At 39.3% G+C, this 10,017-nt stretch overlaps 1 pseudogene; it reads left to right on the forward strand.

The window, feature by feature from the left end:
* Positions 1–5,504: 5,504 nt before the first annotated feature.
* Positions 5,505–5,635, forward strand: LOC140602041 (U4 spliceosomal RNA; annotated as a pseudogene).
* Positions 5,636–10,017: the final 4,382 nt, after the last annotated feature.

The raw sequence follows: 10,017 nt of genomic DNA on the forward strand, positions 1-10,017 counted from the left end.
TTTCACACAGGTGGCAAGGAATCTTGAGATGGGAGTCCAAAAAACACACTAAATGGGACGCTACTGTATCATCATTCTAAAACTTCCTAGGTCAGTGGCTTTCAAATCTTTGACCCACAGTAAGAATATGTTCATGTTATGAGCCAGTACACTCATACATTGCAGTATGTGACTAGAACATTTAATGAAAAATATTTCTGGGTATAGTTAATATTTTCTGAGTTCTTTCTCTCTCCCCTTCTCTTCCTGGATGATTCAGTCCTAAAATCATTGGGTGGAGCAGTGCAAGGTAGTATTGGTGCTGTTGGCTGTATGGTGTGCATATGAGAGCTCAAGTGAAATGAGGGAGACCATACATGGGAGTAGCCCAGCTTGGACATCATAGTCTGAGGAGGGCAATCACATGGAAGGTGGCTTGATGTGGGTTGTCAGAGCCAGTGTGTGTGTGTGTCCCACCTGGAGAATTAGAACTCAAATGGCATTTGCATGTGGGATCAGCCTAGCCTAGGCTGTGAACCTGAGTGGAGTAAGGGCATGTGTATGGGAGGAAGCCCTGTGGTCAGATGGGAGCCCAAGTAGGGTGAGGCAGTCTAGGGTGTGGTGTCAACCTACCAGGGTGATGAAGACATCCACATAGGGGCCAGCCCTATGCAAAGAGAGTTTGGATTACAGCAAAGCAGAGCAGTGAAAAAAAAAAAAAATCTGGAAAATCGCTAAAAAGCTCTCCTGTGGATTTGCAGTCTAATTTCACATTGCTCAACAAGTCAAAATTTGGGACTTTGAGAGAATAATAAAACCATCTGGCAAAAATTCTCAAGAGAGGGATGCCTGGGTGGCTCAGCGGTTGAGCGTCTGCCTTTGGCTCAGGGCTTGATCCTGGAGACCCAGGATCGAGTCCCACATCGAGCTCCCTGCATGGAGCCTGCTTCTTCCTCTGCCTGTCTCTGCCTCTCTCTCTGTCTCTCATGAATAAATAAATAAAATGTTAAAAACTTTAAAAAAGGGATCCCTGGGTGGCGCAGTGGTTTAGCGCCTGCCTTTGGCCCAGGGTGCGATCCTGGAGACCCGGGATCGAATCCCACGTCGGGCTCCCTGCATGGAGCCTGCTTCTCCCTCTGCCTATGTCTCTCTCTCTCTCTCTCTCTCTCTCTCTGTGACTATCATAAATAAATAAAATTTAAAAAAAAAACTTTAAAAAATTATCAAAAGAGAAGACACAATTCCAGAAATGACAAAGGTACATCATTACAGATACCTAGATACTAATATAAATTATGAACTACTTTAGGCCAAGAAAATTGAAATTTTATATTAAAATGGACAAATTACTAGCAAAATATCACTAAAAGAGACTCCAAAAACAATAAGATATCTGAGTAGTCCTAGTCCCATTAAAGAAATAGAAAAAGGGCAGCCCGGGTGGCTCAGTGGTTTAGTGCCACCTTCAGCCCAGGGCGTGATCCTGGAGACCCGGGATCAAGTTCCATGTCAGGCTCTCTGCATGGAGCCTGCTTCTCCCTCTGCCTGTGTCTCTGCCTCTCTCTCTCTCTCTCTCTCTCTCTCTCTCTCTCGGTCTCTCATGAATAAGTAAAATCTAAAAAAAAAAAAAAGAGGGATCCCTGCGTGGCGCAGCGGTTTGGCACCTGCCTTTGGCCCAGGGCATGATCCTGGAGACCCGGGATCGAATCCCACGTCAGGCTCCCGGTGCATGGAGCCTGCTTCTCCCTCTGCCTGTGTCTCTGCCTCTCTCTCTCTCTGTGACTATCATAAATAAATAAAAAAAAAATTAAAAAAAATAGAAAAAATATTAAATAAAACCATCTAATGGGAAAAACCCCAGGCTCACCTGACTTCACTGTTAAGTTTTAATCTATTATCTAGCAACATTTAAGGCATGAAACTTTAGATTTATGCTTTTACCATAGCATCAATCCGATACCCAAACCAGACAGCATAAGAAGGAATAGGTCAATGTTACTCATGAATATAGCTGTAAAATCATAAAATATTAGTGAACTGAATTCAGCAATGTGTATAAAAAATAAATATCATTGAGTTTATCTTACATGAGAGGTTGCTTTAACAATAGAAACTCAATAGGAGGGGATCCCTGGGTGGCTCAGTGGTTTAGCGCCTGCCTTTGGCCTGGGTCGTGATCCTAGAGTCCCGGGATCGAGTCCCGCATCAGGCTCCCCACATGGAGGCTGTTTCTGCATCCCCCCAATCTATCATGAATAAATAAAATATTAAAAAAAAAAAAAGAAAAAAGAAACTCAATAGGATTCTTAACAGGACAAAAATATCGCTATCATCTCAGATGCAGAAACTTCGATGAAGTTCAACATTCATTTAGAAAAACTAGCACTAGAAGGACTTCCTTAATCTGATTTAGTGTATCTATGAAAACAACCTACAACAAAGCTTTTAAAACTATAACGAAAATTAAAGGTAAAATAATTCTTTTAACTAATCAAAGTTCTTTTTAAAGAGGAAAAATTCAATGTGAGGTGTTAAGAGTTCTCTCTGAGAGATCAGGTACAGATGAAGATGCTATTATAATTTCATTTCACCTTTGTACTTGATATTCTAGTGGGCAGTCACAAAAACTCCAAGGAAAAGTGATGAATTTGACATGTTAAAAATGTCTCAGTAAAAGACATTAAAGTGAAAAAGAACATTGAAAAGGTGGGGAAAATAGAGTTGTAACATTTTAAAGACCTTAAGATCACTTAAAGAGCATGTGACAACTAAGAATCTAAAGACAACTCAAAAATGGGGAAAAGAATTGGATTGACATTTTACAAATGAGGAAATCCAAATGATCTACAAATATGACAAAAGGAATTCAGTCTTATTAGGAACCAGGGATATGCCAATTAAAACCAAGATAACATGCAATTACATATTTAACCCAAAATGGCAAAAAATGACTCCAGGTATAGGTTGGAGCTGTCAACTTGATTTTGTGCTAAGCTGACTATAATTTTACCATCATAGCTTTTGTACCATTAGTGCAAATGCTCACAGCGTGAAAAGGGCAAATTACATCTTAGTATGAACATGAAAGAAAAATCAACTCCAGTGACTCCTGGATAAGGCCCCAGAGGTCCCTAGGGGTTCATGGACCACACTTTAGGAATTCTTGCCCTAACCAAGGAGATGTGCAAGAACTTTCTTAGCAACATAATATAAAGACAACCCCAAACTTCATAACGACTCGTGTTAATTCTTACAGGAATGCTAAAAAATTAACCGCAACCAAACACACCAACAAGTGTTGATCAAAAGAAAGCAAGTTATGGAAGAAAACACTGTGATTCCATTTGTTAAAGTTCAAAACAAAAATTATGCTTTATTCTTTTGGACCCATCCAAAGGTGGTAAAACCATTAAAAGAACAAAAACAATAAAACCAAGAGAATGCTTAACCCTAAGGCTGGGAGAGAGCTGACCTCAAGTGAAGAGGGTGGATAATGTGATCAGGGAGGGACTTTGCAGTCACCTGCGATATTCTAGTTCTTCACTGAATGAGAATATCATAAAGGTTCATTTTAAGCATTACAAGTATGTGTTACAGGCTCTGTGTACATTTTTCAGCAAAAAATTGTAATCGAATATTCATTAACACAGCTGTTTCCTAACATTAAGAAGAAAAGCAAGATAGAGAATAATATGTCATTGTAGTAAAAATGATGTGGAAAAGAATACATTAATGTTTGTTTGTGGGCAACCCAGGTGGCTCAGCGGATTAGTGCCACCTTCGGCACAGAGCCTGATCCTGGAGTCCCGGGATTGAGTCCCACATCCGGCTCACTGCATGGAGCCTGCTTCTCCCTCTGCCTGTGTCTCTGCCTTTCTCTCTCTCTCTCATATGAATAAATAAAATCTAAAAAAAAGGGCAGCCCGGGTGGCTCAGTGGATTAGCGCCGCCTTCAACCCAGGGTGTGATCCTGGAGTCCTGGGATCGAGTCCCACATCGGGCTCCCTGCGGAGCCTGCTTCTCCCTCTGCCTGTGTCTCTGCCTCTCTCTCTCTCTCTCTGTGTGTGTCTCTCATGAATAAATAAAATATTTTTTTGAAAAACTTGTTTATACATGCACAAAGTGTCTCTGGAAAGGTACAGAAGGAACCATGATGAAGAGGGGAGTCTCCCTGCATGTGAAAGAGGATGGGATGACAAGAAGACAGAGGTGGAGGGGGGTACCTTGTCTCTTCATCTCTCTACACTTTCTTACACATTTTGGTGTCGAACAATTCCGTATTACCAATACTAAAATATTTCCTAAAGCCCTATACACTTGGAAGTTTAAAAAATACTTTTTTTAAAAAGATTTTATTTATTAGAGAGAGGGCGAGAGGGCAAGCAAGCAAAAGCAGAGAAGAGCACAGGAAGAGAGGGGGAAGCAGATTCTCCACTGAGCAGAGAGCCCAATGTGGAGCTCCATCCCAGGACCCTGGGATCATGACTTGAGCCAAAGACAGATACTGAGCCACCCAGGTGCCCTAAAAAATACTTCTGAATAAACTTGTATCAAAGATAAAATCAGACTGGAAATTATAAACCATTTTAGAATGATATTGCAACTAGAACATTACAGAGCAATTAGACAAGCGATCTTTTAAATGTTGAACAATCTGATGGGCAAAAGAAAAAAAGTCTCATTTAATTTACTTTTCTCGATTACTATTGAGTTTGAGCACCTTTTTTTATCTCTCTTTTTTTCTCCTCCTCCTCCCCCTGCTCCTCCTTTTCTCCTTCTCATTGTTTTCCTCTACTTCTTTCTTTTTTGCTTTGGATTTTTCTCTGAGTTTCCTGATCATATCCTCTGTTGATTTAAATAATTGTCAGAATTCTATATATATTCTGAGTATTAATTCTGAGCAATGATTTACCCCTGCACTTTCTGTTTTCTTATAACCTCTACTATAGTATTCCTTTTAACAGAAGTTTAAAATTTCGAGAACAAATTTCTCGTTTTTATGGCTTCTGGGTTTTGTATTTTATTTAGGCAGGCATTCTCCATCCCAATATTGTTTAAAAGATAATTTAAAAACCTTTAAAATATTTTTCCCTTTAAATGTTTATTTGTACCATCTGTGTTTGATGTGATGGGGCAGGAGGTTCAATCTAATGTTATTTTTTCTTCAGTGGATAGCCAATTATCTCACATGATTTGTTAAAAAGCTACTCTTCCTTCATATAGTTTAAATGTTGCTGCTAAAGAAATTAACTAAAAAAATGTTGCCTCTATTGTAAGCTTCATTTGCAGAGATATATGGATCTGTTATGCACTTTATCCTACTGACCTATTTTCATCCCTTATGTTGCTAAATCTGTTTGTGTTAATGTTTACATAGCTTTATATATTTTTATATTTCTTTTTTCATATATTACAGAGCAAATTCCCACTCAATATTCTTTTTCAGATTTGGGGGGCTACTATTGAGCATTCTCTCTTCCAGAAAAGAATCAGAATTCTTGAATTCCAGTCTAAAAATTCTCTTAAGCTTTGCGCAGTGGCAGTATCATAGCCAATGAGGTTTATCTGAGGTGCAATTATTGCTAATTAAAAATTCTCTTAAGATTTAGTTGGGACTGCATTAAATGTATAAATTAATTTGATTGTCCTGGATGGCAATAGCATAGAAACAGTTTTTCCATGCTAGAGTGATATTAATGCTGGATCTGAGTGGCTTTCATGCAGTCTACTTTGTGAATATTTATTATTGATTCTGACAGGCAATCCCAGGAAGCCATGTTCTGTATGAATTTTTATTTTTTTTATTTATTTTTTTAAATTTTTATTTATTTATGATAGTCACACAGAGAGAGGGAGAGGCAGAGAGACACAGGCAGAGGGAGAAGCAGGCTCCATGCACCGGGAGTCCGACGTGGGATTCGATTCCGGGTCTCCAGGATCACGCCCTGGGCCAAAGGCAGACGCTAAACCGCTGCGCCACCCAGGGATCCCCTGTATGAATTTTTAATAAGGGATCCTCAAAATCCAAAGCATTGATGGTGCTTATAGTGAGCTCCTCTTTCAGTCTTTGGATAGTTTTTATGGGGATATATGTTTCCATATGGGTCATATGGTAACTCTGTGTTTAACCTTTTAAGGGATTACCAGATTGTTTTTCTTTTTTTTTTCTTTTTGTTTTTCAAACTGTCTGCAAATTTTACATTCCCACCAACAATGTATGAGAGTTCCATATCCTAGCCAAGTCTTATTGTCCATCTTTTTTATTCTAGTGGGTATGAAAAAGTTCTCATTATACGGTGTTGTTTTGTATTTTATTCTATTTTTCAAGAGCAGTTTTAGATTTACAAAAAAATTGATTGGAAAGCACAGAAATTTCCCACCTATCCCCTTCCCTTAACATGCAATTTCCCCAATTATTTGCATCTTGTATTAGTGTGGTACTATAATTGAAGAACAATATTGATACATTATTATTAACCAAAGTCCATAGTTTACATTAGGGTTTACTTTTTGTGTTATACATTCTATGGGTTTTGACAAATGTATAATGACATGTGTCTACCATTACTGTATTATACAGAATAGTTTTACTGTCCTAAAGATCTGCTGTGCTCCACCTATTCATCCTTCTCTCCCCTAGAATCACTGGCAACAACTGATCTTTCTACTGTTTTCCATAGTTCTGTCATTCCTAGAATGTCATACAGTTGTAATCATACAGTAGATTGCCCTTTCAGATTGGCCTCTTTTGCTTAACAATATGTTTTCTAAAGTTCCTCATGTTGGGGCGCCTGGGTGGCTTGATCAGTGGAATGTGTGACTCTTGCTCTTGGGGTTATAGGGTTTTGTTTTGTTTTTTTTAAGATTAATTAATTAATTAATTTGTTTATTTAAGACCGAGAGAGAGCGAGCGAGCAAGGGAGTGCTAGCGGGGTGAGAGGCAGAGGGAAAAGCAGACTCTGCTGAGCGGGAGCCCAATGCAGGGCTCAATTCTGCATCTCTGGAATCATGACCGGAGGCAAAGACAGAGGCTTAACCGACTGAATCACCCAGGTGTCCCAAGCCATAGTTTTTTTTAATATATTCTCCTACTGAAGGATGTCTTGGCACTTCCGACTTTTGGCAATTATGAATAGAGCTACTATAAACATCTATGTGCAGGTTTTTCTGTGGACATAAGTTTTCAACTCATTTGGTTAAATACCAAGGAGTATGATTGCTGGATCTTATGATGAGTATGTTTAATTTTGCAAGAAACTGCTGAACTATCTTCCAAAGTGGTGGTATAATTTTGCGACCCTGCCGGCAAGGAATGAGAGTTACTGTTGCTGTACCATCCTCTTCAGCTTTTAGTGTTGTCAGTTTTTTTGGATTTTGGATATTCTAACAAGTGTGCAGTGGTATCTCATTATTGTTTTATTAAAAAAAAAAGTTTTTCTCACTGTTGTTTTAATTTGCATTTCTTTGATGATATATATTGTAGAGCATCTTTCCATATGCTTATTTGCCACCTGCATATCTTCTTTGGTGAGGTGTCTACTAAGGTCTTTGGCCCATTTTTTTTATTTGGACTGTTGTCTTGTTTAGTTTTTTTTTTTTTTTTAATTTATGATAGTCACACAGAGAGAGAGAGAGAGAGGCAGAGACACAGGCAGAGGGAGAAGCAGGCTCCATGCACCGGGAGCCCAACGTGGGACTCAATCCCGGGTCTCCAGGATCGCACCCTGGGCCAAAGGCAAGCGCTAAACTGCTGCGCCACCCAGGGATCCCCTCTTGTTTAGTTTTAAGAGTGCTTTTTCAGATGTGTTTGCAAATATTTTCTTTCAGAGCATTTCCATTTTTAGGACTTTATGCCACAGATTTACTTTCACACAGGTATAAAGACATATGGAAGGATAATATAAATAATAGATGATAAAATAACAAATTAGAAGGAAACAAAATATTTGTCTCAGACCCTCCTAGGGTCCACTTCTGATTTGGAGATTGATATAGGTGCCAGCTGGTTGGTGGAATTTCAAAGGAGACTAGAGAGTATTTCCATGAACGTGAAAAATGTTCCAAAGGAGTTGGCCAACCAGAAAACATGACAAGTGTCCATTGAAGAGTCTATTAATTGGAGATAGCTAATACATTGTGGCACATCCTTGCATTAGAATACAATGCAGCTCTTAAACAGGGTAAGGTAGTTTAAAAAATAATGATGTGGGATAATCTCCAAGATATAATTAATGTGTATTATGTTCTATCATCTGTATCTTAGGAAGAGCTATTTATGTATTTGTTCACGTATACAAAAGTCTGGAAGGATACACAAGAAACTGATAATAATGGTTGCCTCCAGAGAAGGGAGAAAGGAGACTAGGATGGCTGGGGGACATATTGGTTTGAATTCTATACATGCCATATGCATATATAATCTATTCGAAGTTTTAAAAAGTAAAAGTGTTTGCCACATATTGTGGCCATTAAACAGTTGATAAATTTTATTCATTTCAGAATAAAATAGGAAATATTTGGAAATAGGGATGCCTGGGTGGTTCAGTGGTTTAGCGCTGCCTTCACCCTAGGCCGTGATCCTGGAGTCCCGGGATTGAGTCCCGCGTCAAGCTCCCTGCGTAGAGCCTGCTTCTCCCTCTGCCTGTGTCTCTGGCTGTCTCTCTCTGTGTCTCTCATGAATAAATAAATAAATAAATAAAATATTTTTTTTAAAAAAGTGACAGCACAGATGCTACTGATGCTAATGATATGTCAGAGTCAATAACCTCAACTTCTCTGGGCTAAAGATTGCCTATCTCAAACCCACAATTGGGAAATAGTATCCATCTGTCCCATATTATTCTAGATAGATAGAATAATTATTCTATTCTAAGAAGCAAGAAATAGTCTCCTGCCCACCCCAAACTCTGTGGGAGGGTTTCTGTGATTCTTTTGTGAGAAGTTGAGAAAGTCCATGCGAAATTTCAAGGCCAGAAGATGTTATAACAAAATAGTTTTGTTTATCTGGATAGGAGATTAGGTCTATTAACCACAGCCATTTAACACCCACTGAGTGAGACTCAAAATACTTTCAGCTGAATCATTTAAGATGTTTCCAGCAGCATAAACAGAGTACCCAACTAAAAGAAGCTCAAACAGTGAGGACATTCATCATTTCACATAACAAGAAGTCTGGCGAAGAAAATTCCAGAGCTGCCTCATTCAAAAGTTCAACAATGGCAGAGTTCTGGCTCAATGTCTCTGACTTCCTCATGACTTTTCCTTCATGGTGACAAAATGACTGTTGCTGTTCCCAGCACTGTATTTCCACATGAGATTAATAAAGGCACGAAGAATGAAGAACTTCCACATTGCTTGCTTTTTTTTTCTTAAGATTTGATTTATTTATTTGACAGAGAGAGAGAGAGAGAGAGAGAGAATGCACACAAGGAGGGGGAGTGGCAGGCAGAGGGAGAGGGAGAAGCAGGCTCCCTGCAGAGCAGAGGGCTCCATGTGGGGCTCCATCCCTGGGCTCTGGGATCATGACCTGAGCCAAAGGCAGCCGCTTAACCAACTGAGCTACGCTGGTACCCACATTGCTTGATCTTGTGCTTTCTCTCACTTGCTCATGTGCTGGCTCTCCTGTTTTTAATCAGGGAACAAAATCTTTCCCAGAAGTCCCCTAGAAGCTTTTACCATGTGCAGTTGGTCAGAAGTGTATGATATGCCCATCTCCGAACCAATCTTTAGCAAGGGGGAATGATATTACCACACTTGTCTTAACCAATCACAGTTCATCCCCAGAGGAGGTTGAGGGGGTGGTATAGGTGAATAGGGTTGCCTATTATTTGTTTGTCTGAAATTCAATTTTAACTGGATGTCCTATATTTTTATTTGAGACTCTGGCAATGCTGCTGGGTGACACCCTTATCTTTCCTGAGTCTGTTGCCAGACCATACTTAACAAAATCAGTGTTCCATTAGCAAGAATAAGACAATAGTGCCTAAAAGTAGCAATTAACAGTCTGCATCTTTGATTTACAAGATTTCTTTCAACTTC

The sequence above is a fragment of the Canis lupus genome, chromosome 12 (genome assembly GCF_048164855.1).
Source record: "Canis lupus baileyi chromosome 12, mCanLup2.hap1, whole genome shotgun sequence".
NCBI lineage: Eukaryota > Metazoa > Chordata > Mammalia > Carnivora > Canidae > Canis > Canis lupus.